Source organism: Camelus bactrianus, chromosome 10, assembly GCF_048773025.1.
Source record: "Camelus bactrianus isolate YW-2024 breed Bactrian camel chromosome 10, ASM4877302v1, whole genome shotgun sequence".
Lineage (NCBI taxonomy): Eukaryota > Metazoa > Chordata > Mammalia > Artiodactyla > Camelidae > Camelus > Camelus bactrianus.
Window position 1 is genome coordinate 10,020,001 of NC_133548.1, and position 12,891 is coordinate 10,032,891.

The window sequence follows — 12,891 nt, forward strand, 5'->3', positions numbered from 1 at the left end:
CTATGTCTGAGGGTCTGTTTCTGTTTTGCAGATGAGTTCATTAGTGTCCTCTTTTTTCTTTTTTTTAGATTCCACATATGAGTGATATCATATGGTATTTTTCTTTCTCTTTCTGGCTTACTTCACTTAGAATGATGATCTCTAGGTCCATCCATGTTGCTGCAAATGGCATTATTTTATTCTTTTTTATGGCTGAATAGTATTCCATTATATAAATATATCACAACTTCGTTATCCAGTCATCTGTTGATGGACATTTAGGTTATTTCCATGTCTTGGCTATTGTATATAGTGCTGCTATGAACATTGGGGTGCATGTATCTTTTTGAATTAGAGTTTTCTCTGGATATAAGCCCAGGAGTGGGATTGCTGGATCATACAGTAAGTCTATTTTTAGTTTTCTGAGGAATCTTCATACTATTTTCCATAATGGCTGCACCAAACTACATTCCAAGTGGGTAAAATTTTTGATAATGATTTCTCCAGAGAGTTTAGTTAATGTTACCAGTTTCCATTTATTATGATCACACAAAATTGTTTTTTGGATAATGTTAAGCTCACACTGTAGTGGGAATTTCTTGAGAACTATGGCAAGAGAATAGAATAAAGAGAGTAGTAGAGAAGAGTTAAAAGAGTTAGTAGTTAATAGTTTAGAGTTAAAAATAGTTAAGGGCCCCACCCTTTTCTTGAAACAAAGAATCATTAAATGAATGATGAGAAGTGAGGGGATTTCAGGTCTATGCTAAAATGTTTGTTCAAGGAATTTGTTCCTGGGCCCTCTCTAAAGGAATTTAGGATCAGTCACCAAATAAGAATTGATTCAGGCAATCTTCCTTTGTTGCCTGGTGTTGCTGGGTGTTGTGGAGGACCGCAAATAAGTGTAAGATGGGGATGCTATCCTCAGGCTATGTTGAGTCCAGCTGCAGAGATAAGACTGAAGTCTGTGAGACAGCGAGCCCGACAAGGCAAGCTAGACCCAGTGGTAAACCAATACGATTTCACCCACTGAGGCTCCTGAGGATAAGGGAATATCTAGGAGGACTGCCTGGAGGAAGGAGGCAGGTCCAGTAGGGGATTGAGAGACTGGCCAGGGGGGCAGCTTCCCCAGCTGAGTCCTAGCAACACTGAAACACCACAGGGCTTCATCAGAGATCTGCTTCCTGTTAACTCGGGTTTCCACCTGTAGATCCTCCCATAGCTGGTGGAAATGAAACCAGGGTCCCTTTTGCCCTAATACCGTTAAGTAGATAACAACTTAAGTAGGAAGAAAAACTTCTGCGTAGCACTGGCCCACCCCCATGGGGTATTTTTGTGATGTGCATTGCAAGATGCTGTGTCTCCAGGTCCATCCAGCCCTGAGACGGGCCCCTCACAGCTTCTAGGGTGGGTGTTACCGGGAAGCCCAGATTCTGAAACCAAGTAATTTCAGAGCACAGGGCTCTTTACCAAGAACGTATCTGCAAGCCTTTAAAAGTTCTCCTAAAAAGCTGTTTGGTTGCAAAAGAAAACTTCAGAGAGAATAAAGACTACTTCCACATGAGAACAGGTGGTGACTGTATTTAGAACAAGACTTATCTCCCCACAAGTCAGCTCTGCTGTTGTGACTGAATGAGTGATGCTCTCCAGTTTGAGTGGGGGAAAAACCAGAAGAAGAAAGACAATTCCAAATAACTGGAGTTCTATTTGGTGCATGTAATACATCTCCATTTTGAACATAAAGAAAGAGGGTTACAATTTTTACTAATGGAAAAATGCTTTCTTCCCATCCTCATCAAGTTAACATTAAACTAACACTGGAAGATTATTAATTCAAAGGATGCCAGATTTTTAACCTACCCTGGGTGCCTGAGCATTCCCGATCTGTCCTGCAGGCAGGATGATTTCTGCCAGGCTGAACAGTTGGTGAGATAAGATAATAATACATATGGTATCATTTTAGAACCGCCCAGAGGTCATGATTAGTGTCTGTGGGTGGATGTCTATGGAAGAGCCCAGAGAGACAGCAGCTTGGTGTCTCTGTCTTATGACTTTCCCTGGCCACTCCCTCCTTCACCAGTTCTATTCCGTCCTGCAAATAAATCTCTCTCTGGGTGCAGCCTTGAGTGGGACTGACCCCAGTGGGTCCAGCAAGTTTAGCGGGTCCCCAAGAACAGTGCTAGATGCCACACCACCACCTAGTGGCCTCTTGTCATAGGTCTCTGGGGTTTTCTCACTGTAGAGAGTGACTTTCCCAGGGACTACAGTGACCTGATAATTTATCATCCATACGAGTGCTTTTGTCCAGCTGGGACACCAGGACAATATGTGCAAACAAATCTGTGCCAAGGACATATGGTCACTCTATCTTAGTGCCTGCTGGGTACTCAGTGTGCATTCCGCAATGTGCTGTCACATGACAAAGGTGGATACGAGGAAGTGATGCTCTCCTGAATGTCTGTTAATAGATCCGTAGTCCTCTTTCTCCTCCAGAGTGAGACATCTGGCTCATGCTATTATTTCACAGTCTTAGATCCTCTGGAATCAGTGAACCACTATTTACTAAAAGGAGGTCTTGGGTTTTCTAGAAGCTTCTAAATACATAAACACATATGTAATGCATGTATTAACACATAAAGTCCTTATCACACCCCTGTGAGGTGGGAACTATCATTATCCCATGTTTCAGATGTGGAGATGTTTCCAGGGAAATTGAGGCATGTCAGCCAAGAGGGAACATGTGCTTCCAAGAAGATTTCTAAGGCCTTCCTTACTCCTGGGCACATGTATGGTTTCACATGTTTCTTATCAGGGGGAGGTAATTATGTTTCTTCATTGCTTTCCACTTGGAGGAGGTACTGGGGATTGAACCCCTGACCTCTTGGGTGCTGAGCATGCGCTCTACCACTTGAGCTATACCCTTGCCCCCTGATTTCACATGTTTCCAACGGCTTGAGAGTTTAGCCTTTATTTTGCTTTAAAGGCTCTTATCAATGGTCTAACTTTGAGGGTAGCTTGAAGACTCTCCCTGAGCCCCCCAGATTTGGAAAATTGGTAAAGATGCTGGTGAATGAATCTTCTGAGGAAGGGCTTCCTGCTGCCCCGTCTCCACCCACTAACCATTTGCAAGTCTTTCCGTCCTTTGGTGTGGGCGGAAGGAGACAGTTCTGTAAGTGTATTTGCATTCAGGTTGCTTTCCACCCACATGCTTGCCGTCCTGGGACATTTTTCTCCCTGAGAGTTGCCTGGGTTCCTTGGGTAGGGATGGGGTGGATGTATCATAATTATCCCACTCGGGTTCATGAAAATATTTTCATTTAGTGCTTCTCACTTAGCAGCGGGGCCTTCGGGAACAAATCTGAGTCATTAAGTGAGGAGAGGCGGGTACTCCTGCCTGCTGCTCTGTCTCATCATCGCATGTGGACCTGACATGCTCGGGGTCCCCAGACACGTGCACACAGACAAGATATACAACTTCAGTCACTAGATCCAGACAGATGTGACCCAAGCTGAATGTCAACCTTTTATTGATAACAAAGCAACAATGCTGGGCAAGTTTCCTAGACACCGAGACCAAGCCCCTGTCCCCATGCTGTGTGTGTGTGTGTGTGTGTGTTTGTGTAGGGGGTGGAATAGTGATCTACAGAGCTAAGTGTGACGAAGGGAGGGTGGATCCTGCAGAGACAGGAATCTGGGAGGCAGCAGAGCCTTGGAGCGGCCAGAGCTGGGCAAGAGTCCTTAGACACCACGTTGAGCTCAGCTCTCAGGACCAGCAGGGGCCCTGGGTTCAGGCGGTGGCCGGGGGCTGCTGCACCTGCGGTGGGCTTTCAGGAAGGGCGGCTGTAGTCATGGGTGCGTCCTTAGCTGGGTTCAGGTACTGGAGTCGGAGATGGAGGAAGAGACAGGCTACCTGCCTTCAGTTCTCCCAGAAGCCCAAGCAATTCCCATGATCCTTTTGGACCTTCCATCCTGCTTCCTTGGGACCTGGGTCCCCCCCACCGCCCCACCTCAGCAGAGCAGGCAGTGGTGGCCTGAGCCCCTGGGGCGGCATGCTCCCGCAACCATGGCATTCCCCGGGGAGAAGCTTGCCTAAGGATGATGCTTGGATTCTGGGCTGGCTGTGACCTCAGCTGGGTCACCTTGATTCTCTGAGCCTCACTTCCCTCACCTGTGATGTGGGGGTAGGGGGGTCACAATACCTTCCTTACCCACCACAGGCCTCTGGCCAAGGCGAGCTGTTGTAACGATCCTCTACAGCACATGCTAGGCTGCAGGCTTCAGCTGGGACCCAGGGGTGCCACTTCTGCTCTTCTCTCTGTGGCATCTGTGGCCTCCACCTGAGTATGGCCTCACCAAAATAGGCACCAGGCTTTAGGCTTTTGTCATCATCTTCTTCCCAAACCCCTTCCCCTGTTCTCACGGGGTCTTCAGTGCAAGCAGCAGCCCCTAGTGTAGATCCAGTGGGGCTCACCATGGCCACTGCACATTGGGTGCGGGAGGGCAGGCTTCTGTCCCCCCCCCCCCCCACTCTGCTGTCTCTCCTCCCTTTGCCGACCCCATCCAGGACCTGGAGACAGAGCGAGGGTGCACCTGTCCTGTTCCGCTGGGACTTCACTGACCCACTCACCAGCCAGGTGTAGCAGAAGGTGGCCTGGGAGCCCAGAAGGTGCACAAGGAAGCAATGTCCAGCTCCAGGGTGGAGGAGAGCAGCAGCAGCGCCGAGAGACTCTTCTTGGGCACCTGGAAAGCCAGCGGTGGGGATCCCAGTCTGCACCCCTGCTCAGTGTGGGAGGGACCACCCGGGGCCTGGGAACCAGTCAGCAGGTTTGACCAGGAAAGCAGGCATCACACACCACGTGCTGGGCTGAAAACTGGTACCCAGATGGATAAGGGAAGAGGAGCTTTCAAGGAAAGGGTGTCATCAGTCATCCCCTGTGCGCCTGCTATGGGCTCATTTAAATCCCAATCATTAGGTACCTACTCCTCTGAGCCCATTTCACAGAGGATGAAACTGAGGTTCAGAAGAATTAAGGGAGTCATCCAAAGCCACACAACTTGGGAAGATGAATCTAGGGTTCAGACACAGCTGTCCTGGTCCAAATCCCAAGTGATCAGCCACTCAGCCAGCCTGACTCCCCACAGCAACCAGTTCAGAAAGATCGAGTAAGAAAATTCATGGAAGAATGTCTAGTGCATTCAACAGTAGGTCATGGTGGGCCCCGTGGGAGAGCTGGGCTGTGGCTGGGGAAGGAGAGGTGGAGACGGGAAGAGAGTCCTGGCTGTGAGAGGGGAGAGAGAGAGGACCACAGTCAGAGAAAGCTGCAAGGTCGGTCTCACACTTGAACCTACGGAGCCCGAGGGGAGGGATGGAGAAGAGAGCCTGGGAGGGTGGGAACAGTGACGAGGCTCATGGGGAGCCAGGAGGCGCACCTTGTCCACTACTGGTGAGGAAACACGGGTGTGGCTGTGATGATTCAGTGATGTTTGAGGTCATGGGCAGGAATGTGAGTCTGGGGTTGTCTAAGGACCCCAGGCTACGGGGGAAGGTCTGGGGTCATAGGCAGTGGGACTGCTGAGGGTTCAGGGCAGGGCAGCCGTGGACAGTGTGTTTCCCACTCCTGTACCTGCCTGGGGTTTCAGACCTACTGTAAAGAGCAGGTCGGCCCCTGCCCAGTCCTTCCCCAGGACTAAGCAGGTGGAACTCCTCCCCACAGCCTTCCCACCCCTATTCTTGCCATGTCGGGGGCCCATGGTAGTGACCCCATGATGTACAGATAGTAGTTGACGTCCCATGGATCTGACCTGGACCCCAGTCAAGAAAGATGAGGCTCACGATGAAGCCCAGTTACCGTCATCTTCAGAGTCTTCCGGACTTGCCCTGTGTTCTGGGGGGGCAGGGGGCGGGAGCCTCTCACTCCATGCAAGCGTTCTTTGTACTCTTCAAGGCAGGGTAAGAGCCTGAGCAGACAGACCTGGGGTCGAGTTCTGACTGAAGGATTCTGTGACCTTGAGCAATTGATAAAGCAATTCAATCCTATTCCCCAGCTCCTGCTTTGGTAAATGGGGGTGAAGACGGCATCTCTGGGAGTTGTTTCCAGGATTAAATGGTGCATAGATGGGCAGGTGCTGGTTCTCTGGCCCCTTTAACTTCTCTGCCTTTTGGGCAGCACTCACCTGGGCATACCCGCTGCTGGCAGCCAGCTCCATCAGCAGGGCGCACATCCCGAGGCCGGCACACAGCGAGCTGACCAGGTTCAGCCCGGTGCTGGCCTTCATCTGCCAAGGGGACCAGAGCACCCGTCACTACCCAGCCAGCAGGGGAGGGTGCTGGCCACACGTGTCACGAGTCACAGGTATCCTTCACAGGTTTCTGACCCGGGAAGAACCACAGACCTGCTCTGGAGGTGAGAAAGACAAGTCTGCTCCTACTGCTGGATCCCATGGGCCATGGATGCCAAGGGCGGCTGTTAGTCCAGGTAAACCAGGTCGGCCTGAACAGCCAGCAGATGGCCCCGAGGCCAGGGTACAGGTGTACCTGGGGTCACTTCTTCACCCTGTGCCCACAGAGACCCACGAGTCAGTCCTCACAACCCACCAGAGCTGGCATCAGTATAAGAGCTGTTTGCCATCTGTTGTAGGTTGAGTTGTGTTTCCCCCCAAAGACATGCTGAAGTCCTAACCCCTGGTACCTGTGAATAGGACCTATTTGGAAATCAGGTCTTTGCAAATGTAATCAGGTTAAGATGAGGTCCCAGTGGATGGGGGGGGTGGTCCTTAATCCAGTAGGACTAGTGTCCGCATCAGAAAGGAAGAGACACAGGGGAAGCCCCATGTGGTCATCAGCGTGGAGGTGGGAGTGGCGTGGCTATGAGCCAGACACTCCAGGGACTGCTGGCAGCCACAGGGCGCTTGGAAGAGGCAAGGACGGATTCTTTCCCCAAGGATTCTTGGACCCAGAGGGAAGCTGTCCCCTGACTCCAGAGTGGCCTCACCCTGGGTTCAATCAGATGCCCTCCGAGACATGGTGGCTGCCCCAGCCTTTTTTGTTATTTTTCTGAGCTGGAGGCCACATGGGGAACACCCTGCAGATCTGTCTTGCCTCCCTGCTGCTCTAACTTTCCAGCTGGAACATATCCTTGGCCCTGTAAATCCTGGCGACTCCGTGGCTGCTGGACTTGGTGGTGGCGTTTCATGTCTACCTGGGAAAGACGAGGGTCTGTGGGAATGGAGTGGTCCACTCACTCCTAAGGTGGTTGGATGTCTCTGGAAGAATAGCTCCTTCCTGCTGGGGTGGGCGTGCTCCAGGGCCTCGGGCTGTGGGAATGGCTCCTCTGGGCTTGGCCAGGGCATCCCCGGGGTTTCGGGGGGAGTCACCATCACTGGCTGCTGTTCCTGGCTTAGCATCACTGATGAGCTGGCTTCCGAGGGTAGCTGGGCTGTGGGCTGGGCTGCCTCAAGCTTGCTGGAGGGAGTCAGAGCCGGGGTCTCGGCTTCTGCCGTCTCAGACACCCTCTCTGCGGAATGCCTGAGGCACACACATACGGGATCCAAGGATGAAGAGGAGCATTCCCAGGCAGATCCCCACTTCCTGGGTCTCAGTTTCCCCATCTGAAAGGTAAGGCTTCATTACTAGGAGAGCTGGTTCGTTAAACATGACGTGTGTGCTTGCACAATTTCTAACAGTTAAAAGCAAAGGACAAGAGATCCACAGACAGTCACACCAAAGAATCTTAAGTACAGGGCTGAGTGGAAAAAAAAATAGCCAGAAACAGGATGAGACGTCACAATACCATGTATATAAATTAAATACTTGCTCAAGAAACGATTCACAAACAAAACACACTAAGTGACACTGAAGTTGCTACCTGGGGCTGGGTAGGAGAGCCGGTTAAAGGGAATGAATGGAACAGAGGCAGGAAAGAGGTTTGGATTGGGGGACAACTGCCCTAGGCTCATGCTTACAACAAGTGTTTATCATTTGATGAGCCCCATTTCACCCACAGGAAAACTGAGGACCAGAGAGGTTAAGTAACTTGTCTGGATCACACAGTGCAGCGGGGACTTCAACCCAGGACAGCTGGCTACAAACTTGGATTTTCCTACTTTAGGACACCTCTTCCAGTCTCTCCTTTCATTGTCCTGCTCTGCCAGGCTACTTAATAGCATCACCAACTCCGCAGCCTACACCTGCCTGTACAGCCTGTTACCACTTACCTAGTGTCCTCAGGTACATCCTTGCTTAATTACGAAATATCCCTTGAGGTGGTTAGGGCCTGGAGCATCTGCCTCTAATTTATTCAGGTCAGACAGATATAAACCGGTGGGTCTACATTTGAACCCACACCTTCTGACCCCCATATCCAGCTTTCAGTTCACTACCTCATGCTGCCTGAGCAACAATGGGGGACATTAAAAAAAACTCCAAAAAACTCCAAACCTCAAATTACAAGGAACTCGAGAACAGAGAGCTGGGAGAACCCCGGGGTCTGAGGCCTGGGCTCTGAGCCTTCCTGGACTGCCTGCCCTCCACTGGGAAGCTGGGCACCTCCTCACCTCTGCCAGCATCGCTCCTCCTCCACCCAGCCTGCAGCCTCTCACTGCCCCCAGCGCATCTCAGCTGTATCTGCAGTCTCAACCCGTGTCCTTGTCTCCTTTCCCCACCTGGTGAATTTCCCCCTTCTTGCTTGATCATAAGAATCATCTGAGGGCTTGCTAAATACGCCCCTTGAGCTTCACTCCTGGTCTTCTGAATCAGACCCTCCCGAAAAGGGGCCTGGGAGTCTCTGCCTCGAAAGCACCCTCAGGTGATCCTTCTCACCAGGCTAGTTTGCAGAACGCCAGCCCATTCACTCCTCTGGTCCTTCAGCCCTTGCTCCGTTTTGGTGATGGCGTATGAGGTCTCCTGGTTGTGAGCCCTCTGCACCAATGTCTCAACTCCTACATCTGAGCAGGTCAGTTGACCTCTCTCAGCCTCTGTTTCCTCCTCTCAAAAATGGGGGAAATATCTATCCCAGGGGATGCAACATGCAAAGTGCCTGGCATGTTGGAGGGGACTGCATACATGTTAGAGTCTTCTTTCCTGCCAGTTGTGCAAGCCAGCTGCAGGAATCATGGACAAGGCCCTCCTGAGGCTTGAAACTGTACTCACCCCTTGGGTCCTGTAGCCCTGTTTCAAACGGCCTCCGTTCCCAGATGCCCACCTTTCCTCTGCAGAGATGGCAGTGTCCTCTATAAAAGCCTGTGAGTTTCTTTATGTAAATGGGTGTCTGCCCATCGCTTGCCAGCCTTGTGTCTACCCAGGGCTACACCTGGACCTAGGCAGGTGATGGTCAGGGCAGCATCCCAACTCCTCTGCGAGCTGAAGGCATCCCCCAGGTTCACTGTCTCTCCAAGCCCATTGCAAACGCCCTTCAAAGGTCAGCCCTGTTTCCACTTCCCTCATGCGTGCTGCCACCTGAACTTGGAAGATTCTGGAAGGGGTAGTTCCCTAGACTTTCCCCACCACCTCTGTGAGCCATGTCGGAGGGCACAGGAACCATCAGGGCAGCTGGCAGGTGGTGCTATTGTCAGCATGGAGGCCAAGTGTGAGAGCTGGCAGAAGGGACTGGAACAGCTCACAAGTTCAGTCGGAGCTGGCCCGAGACAGTAGGAGGAGTGCTGTTGGGAGAGGGAGGAGACCTGGCTTCCTCTACTAAAGGCAGTGACTTGCTGTGTGACTTTGGCAAGAACTTCCCCTCTTGGACCTCAATTTCCTCATCTGTAAAATGGAGACACTGGACCGGATCATGAGCCCCCAAGGCTACTTCCAATTATAACATTTTTAGTCTTATGGTTGGGATCAGGGATACATTTCTGCTGTAATGATTTGTTATTGACACAGAAAAAGAATGTGTCCATTGTCCAAGTGCATGTGACTTCCATGCCTCATATTTCTGAGGTCCTGCCTAGACTTGGCCAATATTTCCGTGGGATCCAAGTGTCATAAACTGAACATCCCTCCCAAGTTCATATGCTGAGTCCTAACCCCCAGTGTGATGGTTTTAGGAGGCAGGACCTTTGGGAGGTGCTTGGATCACGAAGGCAGAGCCCTCATGAATGGGGTTAGCGCCCTTATGAAAGAGACCCCAGGGAGCTCCCTGCTTCTTCTGCCATGTGAGGACACAGGGAGAAGACAGTCATAGACCAGGAGGAGGGCCCTTCCAGACACTGAAATTTCCACTGTCTTGATTTTGAAAGCCTTAGCCTCCGGAACTGTAAGAAATAGATGTTTGTAGTTTGAGCCAGTCTGTGGTGTTTTTGTTACAGCAGCCTGAACTAAGACACAGTTCTCAGCGAGACTCAGGGTCTCTCTTGAGTTAACCAGTGATTGTTCTGTATAAGAGCTCCCTTATGACCAGCAGTTTCACCTTTCTGCTGCTCAGCCTTCTCATCTGTATCATGGGAGTGGTGTCCTCATGCCTGGCCCACTGCGGGTGCTGAATCAATCAGTTCCTGCTGTCTCCCCTCTGCCCATCCAACTGGGAGAGACGGGTCCAAGCCAGACCCCAGCCACATGGCTGCTCCTTCCTTCAGGGTCCTCCTCAGACACACGCCGAGAGGAAGACAAAATCAGCAAATGTCACTTTAATTTCAATGTATTTATCAAGTGCCAGGAGTACAAAGCTAGAGAAAAGCCCACTAGTCTTGCAGTCTAGCAGGACTGACACATAAATAACAGAAATTGACTACATTCAGTTTAAAAAGGAAGAGATTGGCCAACCACAGTCATCTTCGTAGAAAAGGATTAGCCCTAAATGTGATCAATAAATGGGATGGAGCCTTCAGGAGGGCCTCAGGGCAGAACAAGCCACCATGTGAGTGGATGTGTCCATGGTGGGGGAATGGACAAAGGTGAAGTATTCAGGGGACCCGAAGGGATGCAGACAAAGGTTCACAAAGAATAAGGAGTTACTGGGATTCCCTTCCTGTGGCATCTCAGGAAGGAACACAGAGCAATAAGCCCCAGTGTCTGGTCCCCAAGAGCCTATTGGATAAACAGCCATGGGTCTGAAGTCCAAGTCCTGGCTCTGCCACTAACATTCTGTGTGAGGCTGGGCCAGTTACTCCCTTCCCAGTAAGGTCAGAGTGGTGGGCTAGACTGACTGGTACCGTCAGGGGTTATGGCTGTGTGACGCTGTGACCTCTCTGGTCATTAGCGTGAAGTTGGAGAGTTCCTCATTTTATACATTTGAGACTGTTCTTCTTTTCTAGTACAAACACCTCAGGCTGTACATTTCCTTCTAAGCACTGCTTTAGCTGCATCCCGCAGATTTTGATTTGCTGCATTTCATTTTCATTCAGTCTGTTAATTATATAGATGAGGAAACAGCACCCGCCCCCAGGTTGTGACAACCAGAAGTGTCTCCAGACGTTGCCAGTGAGAATTGTGGCTTTAGACCAATTACATAACAGCTGCTGGAGGCAGAGCCTAGGGGAGTCGGTAGGGTTTAAAGACTCCACAGGTGATTCTGGTCCAGGTCAGACCTCTGAGCTGCTCCCCATCCCCTGGGCACTGCCTCTCCCCCCGCCACCCCGGCTCTGCCCCAGGCTTCCGGCCAGCCACACCGACCCAGAACAGACCCCAGGGGGTGACCTTTAATCGCCTCAGGTTCGACTCTGTACGCTCTGTCCCCTCACCCCGCCCTGAGAAAAGCTAGCATTAATAGCTAGGGGACCCTCACCACCTTCTCCACGAGCTGATGCCCCGGTGTGAACCTTGATGGGAGCAGAATGGGCTGCTCCTTCAGTGAGTAGGGTTTATGTTACTGAACTTTTGGGTAATTTATGGCATCTTGAGGACAAGTCCCTCCATGACTTTGACCCTACCTGATTATCTTAGTCTGCTCGGGCTGCTGTAACAGAGCTCCCCAGCCAACATTGCTTCTCACGTGTCTGGATGCCAGACGTCCGAGATCAGGGTACAGTGTGGCGGGGTCCTGCGAGGGCCCCCTTCCTGGCCCGTAGCCCGCTGCCTTCTCATTGTAGCTTCACATGGTCGAGAGCAAAGAGAGAAGCAAGCTCTCTCTTGTCTCTTCTAAGGGCGCTAATCCCACTGTGAGGACTCCACCCTCATGACCTAGTGACCCCCCCAGACACCCCATCTCCCAGCATCATCACGTTGGGGATTAGGGCTTCAAATGTGAATTTGGTGGGGGACCCAAACATTCAGACCCTCGCTGTGATTTATTATCTGACCCGCTGACTTTCGATGCTAACCTCTTTGTAAAGGAGGCTTCCTGTGTTTGGAGGCCAGCGCTGCCTCTTGCTTTCCTCCCTCCTGTGACTCGGTGCATGCTGTTCCCTCTGCCAGGACACCATTCCCCCTTGGAGGCTCAGCCAGGTCTCTCATCCTCCGGCAGCACTGCCCCGTGGGTCCTAGTTGCGCTATGCTAATTTGTCCTGTGCTTTTTTCCCAGAGGCAGCCGAAGAAGGGCTTTTTCACCTCAGTTTCAAGGAGGTGAAGGAGCTGGATTCTGCAGTCAATCAAATGAAGGCTTGAGTTCAAGCTTCTGCCGGCAAGGAGTTGTCTTACACATCGTCCTTAAGCTCTAGTATCTGTACCTGTAAAGCAGGGATAACTGCAGACCTTTCCTTGTGAGGTCCTGGAGGATGAAGAGATGATGCTGACAAATTGCTCAGTTGCTTCTGGCATAAACGGACCAACAAAGGGAGGCAGCGTTGCAGAGTGGCAGAGAGTTCAGGCTCTGGTATCTGAAGGAGTGTAATTCCTGGTTCTACCACGTTCTAGCACATTCTAGCTGTGTGACTCCAGGAAATTACATAACCTCTCTGCGCTTGAGTTTCCTCAATCATAAACTCATTTTTGTGAGGACTTCTTACAAAGGTGGCTGGTGCAGCGTAAGCACTCAGTCAAGG